The sequence below is a fragment of the Aythya fuligula genome, chromosome Z (genome assembly GCF_009819795.1).
Source record: "Aythya fuligula isolate bAytFul2 chromosome Z, bAytFul2.pri, whole genome shotgun sequence".
Classification (NCBI taxonomy): domain Eukaryota; kingdom Metazoa; phylum Chordata; class Aves; order Anseriformes; family Anatidae; genus Aythya; species Aythya fuligula.
The window spans coordinates 80,914,608-80,936,418 of record NC_045593.1 but is presented as its reverse complement, the minus strand read 5'-3'; the positions used below and the strand labels follow the sequence as shown (position 1 = coordinate 80,936,418).

Here is a 21,811-nt window from a genome sequence, read left to right as displayed (position 1 = left end):
TAAACCTTACCCATGCAGTCCTCTAATGTTATTTGCAGCCTAGCAATATTTTGCTACTGAAGTTTTGTGGTAGAGAATTCAGAATTGATGCAATATCTTTTGTATCTTCCATCCCACACAGAAAAGATTTGGTACTTCTCCAGCCTGTGATTTGGTGACATTCTGTAGGAAGCCAAAGATATGTGGTTATTTGTGTGTTTTCTGTCAAATTGCATTGAGATTCTTGCTTCTTGCCCACTGACATCCAAGTTTTCAGAAATGATAGGCACGTGTTTTTGCTGCTGAAGTAAACAAAGCATGCAGGACCTTTAGAAAAGAGATTTTCAAACATTAATACATTAATACTGTGATTACCAAAGCTTCATATTATTTTCCTGTTCATATCACTGAAGAAATTTTGCAAAAAAAGTAACAAGATCAGTAACAAGATGAGGATTTTTTTTTGGTGGTGGTAGTGGTTAAGAACACTTTCCTTGCATGTTCTGATTACATATAAAAGCAAAACTGCAGAAAGCGACACTGGAGCTTAAAGGAAATATTTGCATGAGCGCCTCACAACCCTCTCTGGTTTTTCAAGACTTTTCTCTTATTTAATCAAGGGACTTTATAAATACTTGTTTTAGAAAGCTTGGCAATCAATGGGAAAAATACCGGTCTTGACTATGCTGTGTTTTCTGGGAGTCTGAAATTATAATGAGAACCTGACTTGACAAGAAATTGATTTTCATAGTCTAAAGGAAGATCATTAAGAACTTAATTTTCTTTACATAGCACATAGGAGAAGGATCACATTTAGATGCTTTAAAAAGTTATCAATCTCTTAAACACTCCCCATGCATGGAATAAGTTTTTGTATATACCTATCTAAATATGGCACTGTTGGGACGTGTACATATAGGTATGTGTGTACACGTTACATGTGTGTCCATAAACAGATAAAATATCATCTCTGAGATTTCTTAAGCATATGCATTTGTCATTATACTGAGAATTCCCAATTTCTCTCCCTGGTAAAGACAATCAAGCCAAATCAACCTATTTTCTTGTTTATACAGTTAAAGTCATCAGACTCCAGACTAGGAATAATGTCATGTGAATCAGTGGGAAAACAAACAAAGAAACAAAACAAATGTAGGAGACTGAGATATAGGCTCAGTCCTGTTCCTTGTGGTGCATCAAAAATTTTTCATTTGCCATTTGGCAAATATCTGCACATGCAAGAGTCCCCTTCAGGGTATAAGGGTGACTCACAAACATAATATTTAACACAGATGCTGCTGCACTGAGGTCTTGTTTGTTGAATTCCCCTTACAGTTACATTTGTGCTGGTGATGGACAGCCCTTGCACAGGTGAAATCCTGTCACCACTCAGCCCGGAGAAGCATTTACTTCAGATTTACTTCAGAGATGATCTTTTTTTTTTTTTTTTTTTTTTTTTTTTTTTTTTTTTTTTTTCAGTCAGGAATAGAACAGTGGAGCACAGGTGTGGGGATTGCCATTACAAAGTGCTCTGCATAGACTGATGCATTGATAGGGATTATCCAGGAAGGATAAATACAGCAGAAGCATAAACCACATTGCAGAATACCACATTTGTGCTTTACCCTGCTTTCTCAAGTTGCTTTTCAAAAGGCTAGGCCATTTGGGATTCTCCCTTTGAATGGTTCTTTGTCTTTTGATATAAAACGTAGCTGGCAGATTCCCATTTTGAGTGACATGATAAAGGAAACAACGAAAATTTTTGTTATTATCTGCAATGATGCTACTGGGAAAGCAAGTGAAAAGGGGAAATCCATGTCCATGCCCCCCCATCCACTGAAATGTTTGTGCTTGAACTGATTCCAAAGGCCCCAGACCTGCAGGCCCATGGGCTGCAGAGCTGCTGCTCATGGCAGATTTCTGCACAGCAGCGAGCAGGGATCCACTCAGATCTGTGCCCCTGACCACTGCTAATGCCTGCTGGCAAACAGCCTCATGCACATGCTCCCCCATGCATGTATCCTTTATGCCACAGAGCTCCTCGGGGGGAGGCACCCTGGTGGGATGGCCACATCAGGAACACATGGTGCCTTTTCCTTCTGGCGCTTCTAGAAACACAGGCGGCAAATGTCTCTGGCACCACAGCCTACAGCTGGAAGGCAGAGCCAAAGGGTAAGCTACTTTAACATACAGGCAGATTCATGCAGTGAAGGATTAGCAGGTCCTCGAGCTGTAATACAGTTTGTGGATGTGGTTCATTTTTTAAGGAAAAAAAAATAGAAGAAGCAGCAGTGAGTATATTTTTAAAAAGATTACCAAAGTATTTCTGAGAAACACCTTCTACCAAAGTATTCTTTTGTACATTATATACCTACTTTTAAAATTCAAAACAAAGTTACTTAACTTCAGAGAATAGCAATATCTGGAGGATACTGATCATGGATGTGTTTGCCTGTACTGCACTCATATAGCTTTGAAATGAGAAAAAAAGACTGAATGGCTTCACGTTATGGATGTTATTGTCTTGAAGGTATAAATGGTAAATTTCTCTCCATCTTTCTCTTCCTTAGACAAGTCTAAATTTTGTCACAACTTCAGAATGGCAGCTTGTGCTAACTGCAGTAATACAATGAATAATTCAGTACTGCTTGTATCAGAAGTTTGGTTTTTAGCCAGTCATACAAATACTTTGTTAGGGTAATGTTCAAATGCAACAATGTATGTCCTGATAATCTTATTTATGAATGCTGATCAGGATGGGCTTTCTCATATCAATTAGAGCTAAAAGACTACTTTTAAAAGACTAAAGTCTAAAAGTAGTCTAAAGTAGTCTAAAAAGACTACTTTTCAACCCTAAATTTTGTTGCATATTTACATTGATGTATTATGTATTTCTAATGCTTAACTGTGGGTCATGGTTAATAGTCTGTTTTTGATTCCATGTTTGTTGATTCTGTGTATTGGAGCTAATCTAACTACCTCTGGTAGTTATAAGGATATGACCTCACAGAGGGAAAAACATTAGAGCTCAAGAGGAAAAATGACACTTGCTTTTGTAAAGGAGGGTAGAATATTCTGTCCTGCCTAAAAATGCAACTCCCTACTTTCTCCTGCTAAAAATCCTGCAAAGCACAAAAAGCATCAAGTTCTTTCTGATATGAAGTTGTTGCTCACATACAAATCCACCTTCTCAGTTTGCTTCTGAAGGCATTATTCCTGTTTTCCTGATGCAGAAACTGAAGCATGGGATTTTTCTAAACCTGTGTAGGAGTAGAGTATATACACTAGATTTCATGTCTTCCTACAAAAAAGACTTGCATCATACATGTGTTTTACACTGTAAATATTTACAAAAATATTTAGGTTGCTTGTATCTGTGTGCTCATAAAAGTTTATTCTGGATAGAGTCAGGTTATTTGGGGCTTTGGTTGGTAAAATGGTACCAACAACTATAAAAAAAATCAAACCAAAATGGATATTTTTTTCAGTCCTGAAAAATTCTCATATAATTTACTCATGATTGAGCTGATTTTGTGCCCATCAAATATATTTTCAAATGAGACCTTTTGTATGAAACTCCACTGATAACAATACCTATTTCATAATGCCTTAAAACAATATGCTTACTCAGAGGTAGTAAGCCTCACAGTCTCTTGGCAAAGAGTAAATTATGTTTTTATCCCTTTTTCCATTCTCATTGTGCTATACACAAGAAGAACTTACTGGAGGTCACATTCAAAGGACCAGAGCTGGGGTTGAAACCAGGGCTTTCCCAGTGCTCTTTCTCTACTTAGGGCACCTGATATTCTTATTTCAGTTGTCCTTTTACTGTAATACAAATGAATTTTTTATGACAAGAAAGTTAAAGAGCAAAATATCTGAAACATGAATATGTAATTATTTTTGTGTTCGGCTATCTATAAACTGGAAGATTCCTCTTCTTTTGGTACATGAATACACATGCACCATCACATTTCACACAGGATGAAAGAGAGGTGGTCTTGTTCTACAAAGTTTTAGTAAAACAAGAAAAATGAGCATGCTTTGCAACAACCATCATTTTCTAATGCACTTAACAATTCTCTGTTTCAGAGCAGTATGTGGCTAGTGACTTATCTTCCTGAGGAGAGTGACCAAGATGTCTGTTTGGAATTATTCCTGGAATTAGACCAGCATGAGGTCTCCTCTACCAATCTAAGGTAATACTGCTGAAAGGCAAGAAATCCAAAGTGATATATGCCCAGATAACTGTGCATTGACAGTGTCAAGCTTGGTAAAAGTTCTGTATGCCTGAAGACAAAAAAAAAAAAAAAAAAAAAAAAAAAAAGGCCAGGAGATTGGGTAACCCCAGGGAGGCCATCACTCCATGAGGCACAGCAAACAGAAATTCCTTCCCAAGGGGTATTTAGTCAGTGGAAGCAAAAGCTTCTCTGCAAGTTGGACAGGTTTTACTAACAGCCCTGACTTATGCCACCATGAAGCTCCTTCTTTAGGGTGCTAGCTAGTTATCTCCCTGCCAATACAGAGCATAACAACAGATACAAGAGCACTAAAATTCTGTTCTCCTTTAACCCACACACCATAGGAGGTTCCCATTGCAGTCATTTTGTGTCAGGGTGAGCCTGATCTAAAAGGAGAGTGAAACAGCTCTACTGAGACTTACAATCATGAGTAAGATGAGTATGATTTGCTAAGCGATATGCATGAAAACTAATTTGCTTGATGAAGAGTGATCTTTTGAAATGTTTTCTTTAAATGACTGTTGCTTAAAAGCAGCAGAAAAGGCACCCAGGTCTGAGGTATTTCTGCCTCATTCCCCTTCCTCGAGGTTGCATAAATTATGTATGCCCTTATCACTTTGAATAAGAGTCTGATCTCAGAAAGATATTAATTATTACGTAATAACTTTCACTAATTGTTTCTCCCTTTAGAGTATTTAAAAAACTGGTTGTATTGACAATAATAAAGGGTAATGAATGGCTGTTAAGATGTCTGTAGTACAAAATGAAATAGTCACCATTTCTGTTAATAATTTCAGTGAGACAAATTCAGCATGATTTTAATGATATTATGTGTACATTATGCTTTTTTTTTTTTTTTTTTTTTTTGACCTCTTTTGGGAGGGGGAATAACCTTAACATTTTTCTACATTTATGCAACCTGATAAACCTCCATCAGGGCACTCAAGTTATTGTCAAAAAACACAGTAAAATACCTTGAAATACATTCCAAATGATGCATATCCTTCACATTCAGAAACTTCAAAAGTTTGACCTGATTTTAGTTGGAGCTCTGTAAACAAGGGGCTGAAAATCCAGGTTCTTAGTAATAAGGAAATCCTGACTCCGAAAACACAGATGACAAAAACAAACTCATTTTTAGAAAAAGACTTGAACAAAGATTATTTCTGCAACTTGCTCAGATATTTAACCTAGTTTCATCATGCATATGCAAGTTAATATAAAGTTAATAAATGTCTATGTACTAGAAATCACCTGTGAGATTTATGACTGTCTTAACATCTCTTATAGACAAACGCTGTCTCATTTTCTAATATCTGTTTCAATACCAGTTGCCAAGTCAAAATATGTCGTATATACAGTTCTTGTTATTTAAGGAGAATTATGCAAATAATTATGTATGTATCTATATACTGATGTAGGTACATCTCCCTCTCATTTTCAATGGCCTCTAATTCTAGAAGTGAATTAAATGCTTATACTGTTTTGAGGTGCTTGCTTGAAGTGTATAGTATTCTTAACACAATTGACTTGTCAGTCTTTGCTTAAACATTTTATTTATTTAAGGTGCAACAAAATACTCAATCTCTGTAGTATTTTTAAGTGTAGCACCATTCTAACTCTGTGAAAGCACCAATGAGACCTCAAAATGACTTTGATGTTATTAGATTTTCTTAGATATGTGTAGCTCAGTTACTGGTATTCTATGGTACAAACAGAAATAATAGAAAAAATATAGCATAACCACAACATGACAAATTAAAGTTTCCTAAAAAATTTAGTTTCTTGGGAAGTAGTGAGTGTCTTCATTTAAGCACAGAATACACATAGACATGAAAATTACTTTGCTCTGCTGTATCAGTGCTTCTCAAGAGCAGTTTTGCCGAAGTTTCATGTAAATTCCATTGTAGTAATATCTTACACTGCGGGTTGCGTGATAACTCTTGGGGATACAGTAAGAACCACTGTGCTAACCATCTCATCTAACTAACCAACTGTGCTAACCATCACATCTAGTTTGCCTTGCTGATCCAAAACAGTTTGGATAGCATAAATTTTATGTCCATCTGGACTGACTTGGGTCAGTAAGGTAGCTCAAGATGATGTGGTATTTTCTCATCTTCTGAAGAATTGAGATTTCTTTGACAAAATGCCAACAGGTAATTGCTTACGAATATTTTGATAAAATACTTAGAGAACCAGATGCTGCTACTTTATTTTTTATTTATTTATTTTTTCCCCCTAATTAATTTTGAGTATTTCCTTGCAAAGTAGCGCACCTTGAGTAGGAGTGAGGAGTGCCCTCACCCAGGAACTGCCCCTTCCTGGCAGTTGGGGTCTTTGCAGAGATAAGATCTAGAGGTAGCTGATAATAAGGACAGGCACAAGTATTTAGACAGAATTTAGGCTGTCTGAATTTAGTTCAGTTTAATCTATGTAACTCATTCATTTTGACATCTCTTCTGGCTCTGCCAAATAGGTCTGGTGGTGAACTTGTAATGGGTACATACACAGAGAGCTAAATTTATCACAAATAAAGCTAATTTATTGAAAAGCAAGGGTGCCAAGCAAAGCTGTGGCATCTAGGGAGGTGGCTTAAGCAGAATCATCTGCTCTCCTGCTGCCACCACCAGCAGAACCTACCACTTGCTTCTTTTAAGCTTCATTATGAAATGAAATAGCCCTGTGATGAAATGGCTCATTCTGTTTTTAGTAACAGGTTTTAGTAACCACAATGAAAGAAAATGGTAAAACACATATCAGAGATATCTCCAAATCAGTTCTTTATGTATGCTTTTACATCATAACCACTTTTCAATTTTAATTCATTGCTTTGTTATAGTCTGCACCATTAGTCATGACTCTTACAAGTCCTCCAAGAACTACGTGTTAGGTGAAGAGGCACTCCTTACATCACCATTTGACAAAAAAAAAAATAAAAAAATGTAGTGTGCATAAAAGTATATGTGGTAAAGATAAAACAAAACAAAACAACAACAACAACAAAGATTAATTAAAAGAGAATTGCACAGAAAAGCTTTTGAAGCATAAGAATTAAAGCTTCCTTTGAAACTCCTATGATGCTGTCACATAATTTTTTTTTAACTTACTCAATGAATGGAGTTGGATCATTAAGATCTTCAAAGCCATGGTGCAGGTGTCTTTAACTTAAGTCAAAGGAGTTGCCAAAACAGGTTGGGCACAGTCTGTGCCTGATGGACAGGGCAGGGAGATCAACAGGGTCTGCTCCAAGTGCTATGGTGGGCTTGGCACCTTCTCCTGAAACACCCCATGAACCACACAGGTTTTCTCTCTGTAGACCAACAGGAATGAGCTTTTGCAACTCCTAGGGAATTTTATTTGCAATATAGGTATTTGTTTGGTACCTGTGTGTGGTAGTTTTACATTGCTATGCAGATTGACCCCACCACAACCACTCTATTACTCCCACTCCTCAAAGAAAAAGGGGAAAAAATTATGAAGAAAAGGGCTCAAGGGTTGAGATAAGGAAAGGGAGATCACCACCAGTTATGGTCATGTCCAAAACAGACTCAGAGTAGGAAGATTAATGTAATTTATTACCTATCGCTAGTTCACTAGAACAGTGAGAAACTAAAAACAAACTAAAACCACCTTCCACCCCATCTACTCTCTTCCACCTCCTTCCCCTGAGCAGTGCAGGGGAACGGGGACTGGGGGCTGTGGTCAGTCCCTGACGCTTTGTCTCTGCTGCTCCTTCATGGTCCCTCTCTGACCCTGCTCCATGTGGGGTTCCTCCCACGGGATGTCTTCCTTCCTGAACTGAGCCTGTGGGAGCTGGACACTAGGAATGGGCTTTTTACTCTGAGTGTGGTGAGGCCCAGGCCCAGGCTGCCCAGAGAAGCTGTGGCTGCCCCATTCCTGGCAGTGCCCAAGGCCAGGCTGGATGGGGCTGGGGATAGCCTGGGCTGGTGGGAGGTGTCCCTACCCATGGCAGGGGGTGAGATTAGATGGTCTCTAAGGTCCCTTCCAGCCCAAATCATTCTGTAATTCTGTGAAATCAACTTTCTAAAGGTTGTGTTTGTTGGTGTTTTTTTTTTTTTTTTTTTTTTTTTTTTTTTTGCTGTTGTTTGTTATTTCCCTTAGTTATATATTTACTCTTTCACAACAGAGAGAACGCTATGAATACACATGTATGTATAGAAACAAATACAGGAGAAGACAGAATCTAGTGCATTTTTAAGCATGGGGCAGGAAGAACAGGCTTCGAGGGGTCTGCTTGAAGTCTGCAAGACCAGTTCTTGTGTTCGGGGCTGCTCTTTTTAGTATTAACTCATTCTCTGTACTGTTATGCTTTTATTAAATAGCAAGAAGTCTTGTGTTGTTTATGTATCCTGTTCAAGAAAGTAAATCTAATGCAGTAGGGAAGTCATTGACTGATGTTCACTAATTCCAGATCCATTTAGTATCTGGAATGTCATGACACCATATTTTTGTTGATGGCTAAGCTGCCATCAATTACTTCTGAAAAATGGGAGTGGAACTGTTAAGTATTCAAGTTGAGTCCAGTGGGTCACCATTTAGTGAATATAATGACTTAGTTCTGTGTTTAGAAAACTGTCAGCATCTACTCACAGGAAAACAGTGGCATTTACTTTTCTACCACATTTTTTCTAGTACATTATGGAACCATGGACTCATAAAATAACAGCGTTGTTGAAAATCTAGAGCTGGAAGGAACCCACATGGATCACTGATTCCAGCTCCTGGCTCCACACAGGACCACCCAAAAATCAAACCACATGTCAGAGACCATTTTCCAAATTCTTGAACTCCAGCAGGCTCAGTGCCATGACCACTGCCCTGGGGAGCCTGTTCATTGCCTGACCAATCTCTTGGTGAAGAACCTTTTCCTAACACCCAGCCTGACCCTCCCCTGTCCCAGCTCCATGTCATTCCCTTGGGTCTTGTCACTGTCCCTAGAGAGCAGATATCAGTGTCTGCCTCTCTACTCTTGTGAGGAATGCAGTACAAATCTAATTTTTGCCAATTTCAGAAACAGAGAAAATTAATTTGGTTATAGGGGTTGCATGCAAAAGCATACATATTTGCACACATATAAATGATGGTCAGATTTTGACAGATTACTTCTTCCCACTATCACCAGCAACACAAAGTAGGATGAAAACCACTGCACAGCAGAGCCTTCCAACAGTAACAACAATCCTAGAGCAGATCAGGAAGACCAAGAAAAGAAAATACTCAATGAATAAACCAAAACTCATCCATTCAGATTTATCTTCCCATTTGCAAACTGTGTAATGTCTCAGAGAGGACTTCCAGTGGCTACAACTGTTAGCTACCTTTTGCATTTGAGGCTGATGAATACCTTGCATCATTTTCAAGAAATATTTTACACGTCTATCAGCCATTCACTGTAATTTGCTCCACTCTTCGGTGTATGAATATCTAAGAAAGTAGCACACTGGAATAAACAGCCATGGTAACAGTAAATTTTAAACAAATATTACCAAGCTCTCACCAAAGCTTGTCATTCACACTCAAGAATATGAGTGTTCCTGCCATAGCATTAATCCAGCGGGAGGCAGGAAACATATTGTGTTACTTACATAGCCAAAAATACAGAACAGATTTACAAACAATTATCACAGTTATTTATTGAATACCCATAAATAACAAGTATATCAAAGGTGACAGAAGATAATTTGCAAGCAGCAATATGTATTTATGTTAGTCTTAACATACACTTATATCATTGTATTATCTATTGTTAATGCTTTCCTCTGCTCTACACCTTGCACTCTGGCCATTTAGCTGGTACTAACTTCTCTAAAAGTGCCCTTCAAATCTGTGCAGCAGGTGCAGCCTCGAGCGCAACCCTGCATCTGCTATTACAGTAATTCCCTGTTTGTTTTCTAGTCATGCCACCTGCTTTATAAAGCATTGTGCACACGTGTATTGCTTACTTCCTGAGCATGTGAAGTTCCAAGCAGATGTTCTGCTACAGATTTTACATGTGCCTTCATTTCTGTGTTCCCAAGATTGACGCTCTTGTAGGATACTCTTCGTAATCACATAGGTACTGCAAGGGGTGGTTGCTTTCCTGGTCTCATAAGCTTGTGGTGGGAATGGGTATGGAAGGTATGATGTACAGATGGGTTACCTTCAGGCCTGTTTTTCTTGTCTCGGGTTTATTTTCAAAATTGCTACCTTGGAAATGTATGATGTGTGAATAGTGTCCCACCCACGTGTTCTCTGAAATTCTTCCTCAGTTGACTGATTTCTCTCAGCTTCATGGCTGTCTCCTGAGGGGAAGCATGCTGTCAACACCCTTCCCAGGAGCCTGGTCCTTCTAAATTATCAGATGTGTTGTCTCCGACAGAGCATTTGTGTGAAACAGCACTGCAAAAGGCTGGATGCAAATTAAATATTTCACTGTGGGTTGAGCTTTGAAGCTCTGCAGCGTGTCCTTTTCAGAGCTGGGAATGGGATGGAGCTGGAGGTGAAAAGCTGGAGTGATGGACTGGGATCCCCAGTCCCCGAGGGTGATGCAAAGGTACCCTTCACCTTGTTGCTTTACAGTGTTTTTTTTTTGTTTTTTTGCTTTTTTTTAGCAAGGATTTTCCATTATATATCTGTACATTCCTCACTGGTTGAAGATGAATAAGTGTCATAGTATTTAAGTTATTGTAGGATGGGTTCTTCTCTAGGCTAATTACATAATCGCTGATCTGTTGACTGTTCTGACTGAGAACCACTCCTGCAAACCCTGGTTGTAACATTTGAGTTTGATCTTGTTTCTCCTATACAGGAAGAAATTCCAAGGTGAGATTTAGAAGGCTTCCTTAGGCACCTTGGACTAAAACTCTGCAAAAATAGACTTTTATGGTAGGATTATGACACTGAGCCACCAAAAGCATATTCCTTGGTTTTGTCTTTCAGTGTTTATGAACAGGACCCCTTACAAAATAAACGTTATGAGAACAGGAACAATGACTGTATCCCACATATGAAAGATGATCTATACAATTAATACAATAAATATTGGAACAGAGTGAGAATGACATAGTGATTAAAAGCACCACACAGCATATTACTTTATATCAAAATATACATTGTATATGCCTTTGAGCCAAGTAATTGTGGCAGCTCAACAGCACAGAAAAAAATCTTTCAGTTAATGTTAAGGAGGCAGATGTTTCTTGTGTGAATTATGGAGCTATTTTATTTGTGCTTCATATCAATGAGGTATAACTAATTCTTCTGCTAGGAGATGCTTTGAAAGGAGAGATGGGCAGTTTTCCTATATTCCTTAAGGATAGCTTGAGGATCAATAGAATCATAGTATCGTCTAGGTCAGAAAAGACCTTCAAGGTCATCAAACTCAACCATCCACCTGGCCTACCATGTCCCATTACTCAACCATGTCCCGTAGTGCCATGTCCACATGTCTCTTAAATACCTCCAGAGATGAGGATTCCTCCACTTCCCTGGGCAGGCTCTTCCAATGCTGGACCATGAAGAAAATCTTACTAATGTCCAACCTAAACCTCCACTGGTGCAACTTGAGACCCTTTCCTCATGTCCTGTCACTTGCCACCTGAGAAAAGAGACCAACAGTACTTGAGGTATGGGCTCACCAGTACTGTGTACAAGGGGACAATCACTTCCCTAGTCCTGCTGGGCACACTATTCCTGATATAGGCCAGGATGCTGTTGGCCTTCTTGGCCACCTGGGCACACTGCTGGTTCATATTCATCCGGCTGTTAACCAGCACCCCTCACCATCCTTTGAGAAATAACTTTTTTGGCTACTAGGAGAAAGGTGATGACAGTGTCATTGTACTTTAGCACTACTAAAAATATTCTTGTATAAATATTCTTGTAGAAAGAAGTTTAATGATGGAATTTGATTTAATTCCATATTTCCACAGGATGTTGGAAATTATACAAATATTTCATCTTCCATGTAGGAATCTCCCTGAAGTGAAGGTACCTGCTACCAAATAAGATGAAGCTCAAGCAGCCAAATTATTCCTTCCTTTCATATCCTAGAATCCTACTGAAAGCAGATATATATATATATATATATATATATATATTAATATATTAATTTATTATTTTTATTAGTAGTAGTATTAGTATTTTGCATGAAATCCATTTCTTTTTTCTCTTTGTGGACTCAGTTGTGTTCCTCTTGTGGTCACCGGGAGTTGACCATTCTCTTCCAAGAGGGCAGCATTAAACTCCACACCAGGTGCTTCTGGACAGAAACCCAAGAACTGATTCTGAAACCTTCCCTCTAGTTGGCAGGACCACTGAAAATCAGTGGATAAAACTGGATGAATCAACTTCATATTTCCATACCATCAAAATATACAATAAAAAAAAATACAATATAAGAAAAATCTCAGATTAATATAAAAACAAGCTTAGGAGATTCAGCCTTTTGTTTTGTGATGCGAGGAAAGCAGAACCCTTGGAATTGAAGGCTGGCTGTCCATATTGAGCCCTGTCTGCAAAATTCGGGAATGTATTTCATAAGATCACCTTATCAGGATTAATACAGTTTGATATATAGTATATATCTCACTTGTCAAAAATAAACATGTACTTCTAATTTTTACCTACCACTAGTGTGTTTGCTTAACCTGTTATCAACAGAAAACATGAATTCATTATTAAAGCAAAAGATTTTAGAGGGCGGTTCAGACACTGTCTTCATTTTCTAAAATAACTGTAAATCTTATTTTATAAGATTTTAAATATTATTTTATAAGCAAGAACATACATCTGATTTAAGGTTGAATTATGTTGATAAATGAAATGCTCATATCATAACGGAGGAACAATTTTAAAAAAAAGTCCCTGTATATAGGTTTTGCTTTGTCACCGTGCTCTACTCTATATCAGAAGAATAAAGGCTATATGCATAATGAGGTCATGCAAATGAAGTGAAATCAGCAGAAGTATAGTGGGGGAGGGGAAGATGTAAAATATGGCCATCAATATAATGACCAAGGAGTAAAAAATGTAAATGTTTAATGCTTGCACATTCAAGTTCATTTTTCTGTCGTCTTTTTGAATTTGTAGACTGAGACTCTTGAAAGACCAGAATTAAAAGATCTTTGTTTTGGACTAAAAGGATTAATAATGTTATTTAGCAGACTGCCCAGATATACCTCCCCAGCCTACAGCTATTTACCTTTATTTTTTTAAATAATAGAAGCATGGTAATAATTAGTGGGGATAATGGAGGAGAGGGAGAAGCCCTGCTATTAGTGTTTGCAGTGAGGGTTTTTTTCTTGCCCTGCTGCACTGTCTGGATGCCAGTTCCCCATCTCAGCCATGATGGGAGCTCAGAGTACAATAGAAGCACAGCAACAATATGAATTACAAATACATGTATATCCTACTGCATGGCTGTTCCCTCCCCCCCCCCCCCCCCCAAATGAATGTAGTCTAAAAATATCCTACACTCTAAATTGCTTTACTACTGAGGCAATGCCTTGCAAAAACATTATGCTTACTTACAGAAGAAAACAAAACCTCAGACCACAGACAGAAGAACGTTAATGTGGATTGTCTTGCTTCTGACTGTAAAGTAACCATATTTTTGAAAGACGTTACTCTCATTTAATCTTGTAGAGTGCATGCTTGTGTTAAGAGCAATAGTATTTTACTTCTGGTTAAATTATCAAGAATATCTTGTTACTTCAAATGAAAAAAAGGGGGGAAATGTAGATACTACATGACAAGTACATGCTGTGCTATTTATTTTTACTGTAGCTTGGCAAATTAATATCAGCTTCTGGAAAACAATTGTCAATTATTTGCTCACAAGGTTATCTCCTGATTAAACAAAAACAAACAAACAAATGAAAAGGAAATATACACCAAAATAGAAAATGGAATACATATTAAAGTTATTTTTTATTTTTAGAGCTTGATTCACCAAATTCACTTATAAGAAACTGCCCACATTAGTAATGAGTTGATATTAAGAGATTTACTCAGGTAAGTGTAGCTACTTGTGTGCAAGAACTTGCAGGACCAAGCCCGTAACTGTAAATATTTAGAAAATCGATGAAATACAATATATCCTTCTGTTTACAAGACAAAAATATTCATTTGGCAATTGTAAAATGCGCTAATGAAAGGCTGTTTTAAAGAAGTGAAAATTTGCTAAGTATGAGTGACTTCCTTTGAACCAGTTAAATCCTTTCTTTAGTTGCCACAAAAATAAAAACTAAAATGAATCGCTCTTTTATTTATCATTTTAACTCTTCTGTGAAGAAACTTAGCACTGCCAATGACAGAGTATGGGGCTTAATCAGCACAGTTAACAAGGATTTATGAACTTTTTTTTTTTCCCAATGCATTTAAAAATACACAAGCATATATGTGTACATAAATTCATTTTATTACAAGCATTTTACACAAACAGAACCTTAAGTAGTTGAAGTACTAAAAAAGCCAATCAAAATGGTCTTCAAACATCCGCAAGTCCATAAACCTCTTAAAATTGTCCCTCTAAGAACAAAAACAACAAATACACATGCACACAAGGCCTCCCCCATAGCTAAATTATGGAAATGCAGGCTGCATTACAGAATATTTGCCAGTTATGCCTTGTTTTGGATTTGAAATTCCCACAAGAATATGGGAGGGCCAGAAACACAAGCCACAGAAACAGGAAAAGAAGTAGAACATGAGGGCTTGTGAATAAATCCATGAATATATCAAGAATCAGGGATGGTAAGGTTACGTGTTTTAACAGTACACGTTGCTGGTAAACCATAAGGCCAGATATTTGTGAGATGCAGTATTGCCTGTGCTGCAGAGAGGGGGAGTATGTGTGTGTGTGTGTGTGTGTATGCTTGTGTATGGACGTATGTATGTGTGTCTGCACATAGTGCGTGTGTGTAAGACAGAACGTGGAGGGAGGAGGAAGGGAGAGGTGGGGGAGAGGAAGGGAGATGGGCACAGGCAGACACAATAAAGCATAATAGCATTCCTGCATGTCTAATAGCTTAAATACACTGTGTCTCTCTGTACCTTATTGCTACCTCTTTTGCGAGCAGAGTCAGAGATTCAGTTATAGTTCATCAATACTTCATCCTTGGTTCAATTACTTTTTACCCTAAAAAAAAAAAAAAAAAAAAAAAAAGATTTCTAGTTTCAAGTACGGGGAAAATGAAATATTTAACAATATTTTCTAGATATAACAGTGCTTGCATATCTCGCATACTTAACCTGGTATATGTCAATCACAAAATACTTACACTCAGTTATTTATAATTTAGTTATGTAGCACACCTTATCATCCATCAATTAATATTAATAGCTCCAATTTATCTACTGATAACAGCATATCTTTAAAACCTGCAGTTTCAGGCTGTACAGTGAAGTCAAGCCCATTGATGGCAATGCACTTTCTCGATAGCTTTTGGCTTCATGTCCACTGTTTTGCAGAAACTCGTCATTTTTATGTTTATTTGATAGACACTGTGGCTTTCACGGAGAATGACTGGATGGTCTTAACAAAGAAGGGCAAGGCAGCATTGCAACAACCACCTTGCAGACCCCGAGCCCACGCTGTATGTTGCGTGGGGCTGGAGTGGCTTTTGTTTTTGACGACTTTTGTAGGCTTTTAGGTTTTCCCACCCCCACTCCCCTGCATCAAACGTCAAGTTAATTTACAGGGTGCTGTTACTGGTACATTTCCCTGGTCTGCAGCTGTCTGGGAACGGCAGCTGGGACCTCATCGGGATGGTGGCAGTGGGACAGGGAAGCCCCCAGTCGTCATCTGGGAGCTGAGGAGCACCCAGAGTCAAGGCAGGCAGCTCTGGGCACGGGATTGAGCCCTAGAGGTAGCTTTTAGGTTCAGAGACCTCTGGAAGGAAAGTTTGCTTTCCAGACATACAAGAAAGATCTCCAAAGATGAATGGAGGCTGGCTGAGCAGCAATTGTAAATAAATATCCTTCCTGCGTTCCTTATGAATTTATCCTACACAGTTACCAGGCAGATGTCTGCCCCTAACTTATTGCAATTTGAAGGGAAATATCTATTGTGCCCACTGTGTATTTATAAAAGGTGTCCCTTTAATTCCAGAAGTTTACTTTCCACAAATAACATTATAGATCACAGTATTTAGAACAAATTATAATGATCTTTGAAAAGCTATATACAAACACACGAGAGTGATTTTACACCCTTCTATCCTTATGTAGGAAGATGCCTCAATTAGTATTTTCCAAGCAGCACAAAAAATGCAAGCAGCTGTTACGTGTGAGCATGCATGCAGTGAATTTGTATGACCTCACTTCCATCATCTAGTAGCTTCATAAAATATGTTGGTGATGCCTAGCATTCCAGTCCTAACAGCTGGGAGAGATAAAAACTCAGAACACAGTATTTTAATGAAATTGTAAATAAACCAAGTGCTCACTCTGAATGAGAGCTGGCACAGTGCTTTGACACATCACTGATCTTAAGGAACATGTTTTCTCAAGGTAGTGCTCTCCAGATATCCCCAGTAACTTTGATGCAGGCTGTCAGTGCCTCCTGTGAGCTGCCTGGTGGCTTGCCGGATTAGGCCCTCACCAGGCATATCCCCTTAAACATGACTCCTAAGTCCCTCATCTGGGCTGAACAGCTTTTAAAACTTAGCTTGGTCTGAACACCAGAGACACATGCAGCTGAAAGTCTATCCTTACAAGATTAGAGTACTCTAGCATTAAAAAATGCATATAGGGACAAGGCCCTTGCTGATTTCACTTTTCCTACTGTATTTTATTTAGATGAGCTTGTGTTGATCTGCATTAGCCTCATGCTTGCTTTGGCCCATGCCTGCAAGGCACTGAGCACCTTTGGGGTGTTTGCACCCTTCCTGAAGACAGGGCATGCCTTGGTGGCTGCCAAAACAAAGCACACGCTCAAAGCAAACAGGGAGAATTCCAACTCTGTTTCCTGAAAACAGCATGCTAAGATACTCCTTTGATCTTCAGAGTGCTCAGATAGATTATAAATCTTACCATTAAAAACATATCTCACCTGGGGGCCATACCGTTTTGTGCAGATGTGGTGCACATGCATCCACGCATGCGTCCAGACACATGCTCTTGGGTCTGTGGGAAAAGCATTTTTCACTCCCTTCATGTGCAATAACACAGTTGTAAGTTTTTTTCTGCAGTGTGCCATAGTCAAATTTGTACTCTGTATAAATATAGTCACTGGAAACAAGTACATGTAAAATACTAGGTTTAACACCCCTGTGTTATATAATGTGAAGACTTCCTACTTTTTCCAGTGTTTTGCTACCTTCTGGCTAATTTCCCCAATTGAATTTGAGATCTTTTGCTATAATGACAGACAGGACTTTAAGTAAGTTCCTCTTCCACTTCATTGTCATACATGAACAGCAGGATTGAGCTTAGGTCTGTTAAAAATTTTGTAGGAAATATCTCAAAGAATTGATAAATAAGACAAAAAGAATATCTTTTTCCCTAAGTGAAAATGCAGTGTTGCATTTATGTACTTAAAACGCTATGATCTGTACTCTTAAATTTTATGAATGTCTGATAAGTTCTAATAAGAACACTTACAATTTAAATCAGTTGCTATTTCATCTTTAATTTAGCCTGCAACATTACTATTGTTTATTATTATTATTTATTTATTTATTTATTTATTAATTTATTTATTTTGTTTAGGCATATAGCAACAGAATAACTTCTGTTAAGACTGAAGGAGTCCTACTGTACTATACCTATATTTTTTACTATTTTTACTATACCTATATTTTTATATTTATATCCTACTATACCTATAGTCTTGTTCTGTAAATATTTTGAGGCATATGGCAGCATAAATAACTTTATTTTTCATATTAATTAACTTTACACCAATATCCAGTAATACTATATTTGCAGTATAATAGGCAATTTTATTAAGGTTTTTTGTTTTGTTTTGTAAAAAGACAGACTTTTCAATCTTAACACTGCATACTGCATTACCACCAATATTTGGAGGCCTCACAGTGCATTACACCTTCATCCACAAGTAACTTTACTGTTTTCGCATGAAATCACATAATGAATTTGAAGGTCTAGATGATGTGCTAGTTACATAAAATACGAAGAGCAGAAATCATTGTAGGTAGCAACCATTGCAAACAGGAATTCTTAGGTTTTGTCCATATTTTTTTATTTTTTTTAAATAAAGATCATTTCCAAGTCTCAGGGATGTGCAACAGATCTGGAATGTAATTTCAGTATGTCATGGTTAACCACACATTGTTTAATCTCATTGTCTCAAAAATCTGTGCTCAAAATAAAAACGAGAAGAGAAGCATGCGAAATCATTCTATCAGGTGGGAGATCAGATTACTGGAGTAATTAGACAGGTCAAACTCATTTTCAGAAACCAGTCCAGCAGAAGAAGCATTTTGCTCTTTGTCATTTTCTGTAGGTAACATATAAAAATATGTATAGACTGTATAGAAAGACTTTTAGTCATTTCATGTAAATAACTGGTATGAAGGTAAGACAGGCTTGGATACATGCACACATTCCAGACGTACATCGAAAACCTTAACAAGAAGCATGCTGATAAATTATTTGATTTTGAAAACATTTTGTTCAAATTCCTAGCAGTTCACACTGCAACCAGGAGAGACCAAGGAAATATTAAAAATACTATAGAAATAATAATAATAAAAAAGATGTTTGTCACTCGTGTTTAAATTGATGTATGCTGCTGTCCTATAAATGTCACATCAGATAACCCTGAAAAATTACTGTGAATCCCCATAATTATGCATATTCATGAAAGTGTTTGCATATCACATATCACATGGGGAAGCTGTGAGAAGAGGGGTTGGGGATGGACTGAGTGATCCAACAGGCTAAGATTTTTGCAACAGACTCAGCAACAGTTCTGTTTCACAGGTTTTACCAAACCAAACCAAATTCCTAGCACTGCTCTTGTGGTACTTGGCCCCTATGTGCGTTTTAGCATGTAGTGTCCTTGGGATGCAGTGGCTGTCACAAATTCCTCTTGTGGCTGCTCTGCTGGTGACAAAGCTCAGAGCCCCGTGACCTTTGGAAACATTGGTATTGATAATCTTGAGCCTCTCCCACCTCGATGAATGACCATGTAGGCTGATATCACTGAGGCCTTCTTCAGGGCCAAGGCTGGCACTTGAAGGTCCCAAATTGCTGTGGGCTCATCCCCCAGCAATGATCCCTGTCACCAGTAGCTCAACTAGTCTTTGTGACACTTCTTGTGGGGCTGACGAGCTGCCCCCCGGTTCTACCTTACCTCTGCCTTAAGTGAGATGCCCTTAGCCAGCACCCAACGCAAAGACCTTTTGCTATCTGATTCCAGTCAAAACCAAAGGAAATTCTGGGCTTGGATTAAGCCCATATACTGCACTGTGCAAGGGAAGGTTAGCCCAAGCGGGGGCAACCAGCAGGGCAAATCTATATAAACAATCTTGTAAAACCATGTCCTCAGTAGGATGTAGCCCTGAGTTGGGCCTGCTTTCACGTAAAGGCATGCTGAGAGCTGTGTGAGCATGTGTGCTTGCATGTGTGCCATAGAAACGGTGACTCTGGAAAAATGCACACAAAACCTTTTGTTAATTTTATATAGATAATTAATTTGGGGGCTGGAGATTATTTGAATGTTTGCATTCATAGGCCTGTGCGTACACATGTGTAGAGCTAGGTATATGTATGTGTCCATAGAAGTATTTCTGTTTAAATGTCAGTGAATTTATGTTTTCATAGCTGAGTATACTTCAAAAGAAGTCAAGCACAGGAAGCAGTTCTCACGTGGCTCTTGCACAGACACATGTATGTATTTGCCAGAAAGTGGCTGGCAAGTTTGACAGGAATGGGGCTGCAGTAATTTTCATTGTTCTAATGTTATGACTCATCTGCAGAGGGTGTGCTGTTCACAGCCCCAATGTAAAGCTTTGTTTGTGCTATGTTTAGCTATCTGTCAGGCACAGGTCACCTATATTTTGAACATTAATACTCTAAAGGAAACAAGAGAACCCTAATTGGATGATGTTTGCCATGCTGCAAGAGGTTTATAGAACCTGTGCAAGAAAAATCCATGATAAATCTCTATCTTTGAATCTGTAGATGTATATTTCATGTAGTTAACCCACAGCCAGAACAGAGACGCAGAGGATTGTACACAGTATTCTGTACTGAGAAAGTATCTGAATTTTAAACAGGAACATTACAAACATTTTTATATGTGCTGCGTTGGACAGACAAATTTTGTTCAAGGATGACTTGAGAATTGTTTGAAATGTTCAACATCCATCCAAGTATTCTGTCCCATAGAAACAAAATGTACAAACATTTGCAGTATATAATAACCCATAGTTGTATGAATGCTGGCATGTAAAAACTACCAAATCCTAACAGGCTAAAATATTTTTTTTTTTTTCTTCCCAGTATATTTATTTCCATGTACTGATTTACTCCTGCCTAAGTGCCAAGAAGAGTAAAAAGTATTTATGATGTATCTGAACTGCAAAAAATGAGGCCTATTTCACAAAGACTCCACCCCCTGGGATTTCAGTGAATATATGGTTGCTTTCATTTTTTCAGTGTTTAGGAGCATCATCACAATTCATTATTTCCTATTTCACAAAAATTAAAAAACACATTTTTATTACAAGTATTAATGTTACCTTTTCAACACATAATGACCTAGTGTTTTGTCATATTTTTATGATTCAAGGCTTATTTAAATTATGTGTCTTCATCTATGAAATGCTTCCACAGACTGAGGAAGATCACTGGCAAAAAATTATGTCTAATAATGATCCTGATGACTTGTTTTTTTTTGTTTTTTTTTTTTTTTTTTTTTTGAAACTGTTTATTTGGTACCAAAATTTGTACATATTTTTTGTTGTTATTGTTAAATTAAACAGCACCCATTTGGTAGCTTTCAAGGCAGGTCATCTGAGTTAAGTGATATCTCTAAAAGCCAGTACTGCTGTACAATAACATTGATGCCAATATTAGTGCAGTTTGCAACTACAATGATATAATATTGTTCTTTACACAAACAAGTAAGCTTTGTAATAACAGAATCTCAATTTTTTTATAAATTGCAGAGTAGTTAGAACCTACTGTTCTAACATGCTGTTAGAACCACAGCTAATGAAATTATTTATACATGAGAATTATGAAAAATACATGTGCATCATTTCATGTGTGATAATTTCTCTATTAAAGAGTTTCTGGTTATATATACAGTTACGCAACAGATAAAAACAGCACCTGAAAGCACGGTTTAGCAAATGCTAACTCTAAGATATACGTTATGAGGGTATAACAAACATTGCAATCACATAGAAATTAGATATCCTGTGTGATACCTGTATGGAGTGCTACCATCTGTGCATTTATTGTGTTTAGATACATAATTGTTAGGGACAAATCTGTAGAGAAAATATAAAGATAGGGTAACCACGTTTTGAAAACTCTCTCGTTGGTCAGTCAGCAGTACTGCAGCTTTCAAATTCCAAAGGGGATTAGTCTAAATTATTGTGAATTTTATA

At 37.7% G+C, this 21,811-nt stretch overlaps 1 long non-coding RNA gene across 1 annotated transcript in view; it reads left to right on the top strand.

Annotated features, from left to right (window-relative positions):
* Nucleotides 1-21,811, top strand: part of LOC116500657 — a 91,490-nt gene that overhangs the window by 35,580 nt on the left and 34,099 nt on the right. Inside the window, exon 3 of the long non-coding RNA XR_004254321.1 lies at nt 4,072-4,178. This is a non-coding gene — a long non-coding RNA (uncharacterized LOC116500657). The remainder of the gene's footprint in view (nt 1-4,071; nt 4,179-21,811) is intronic.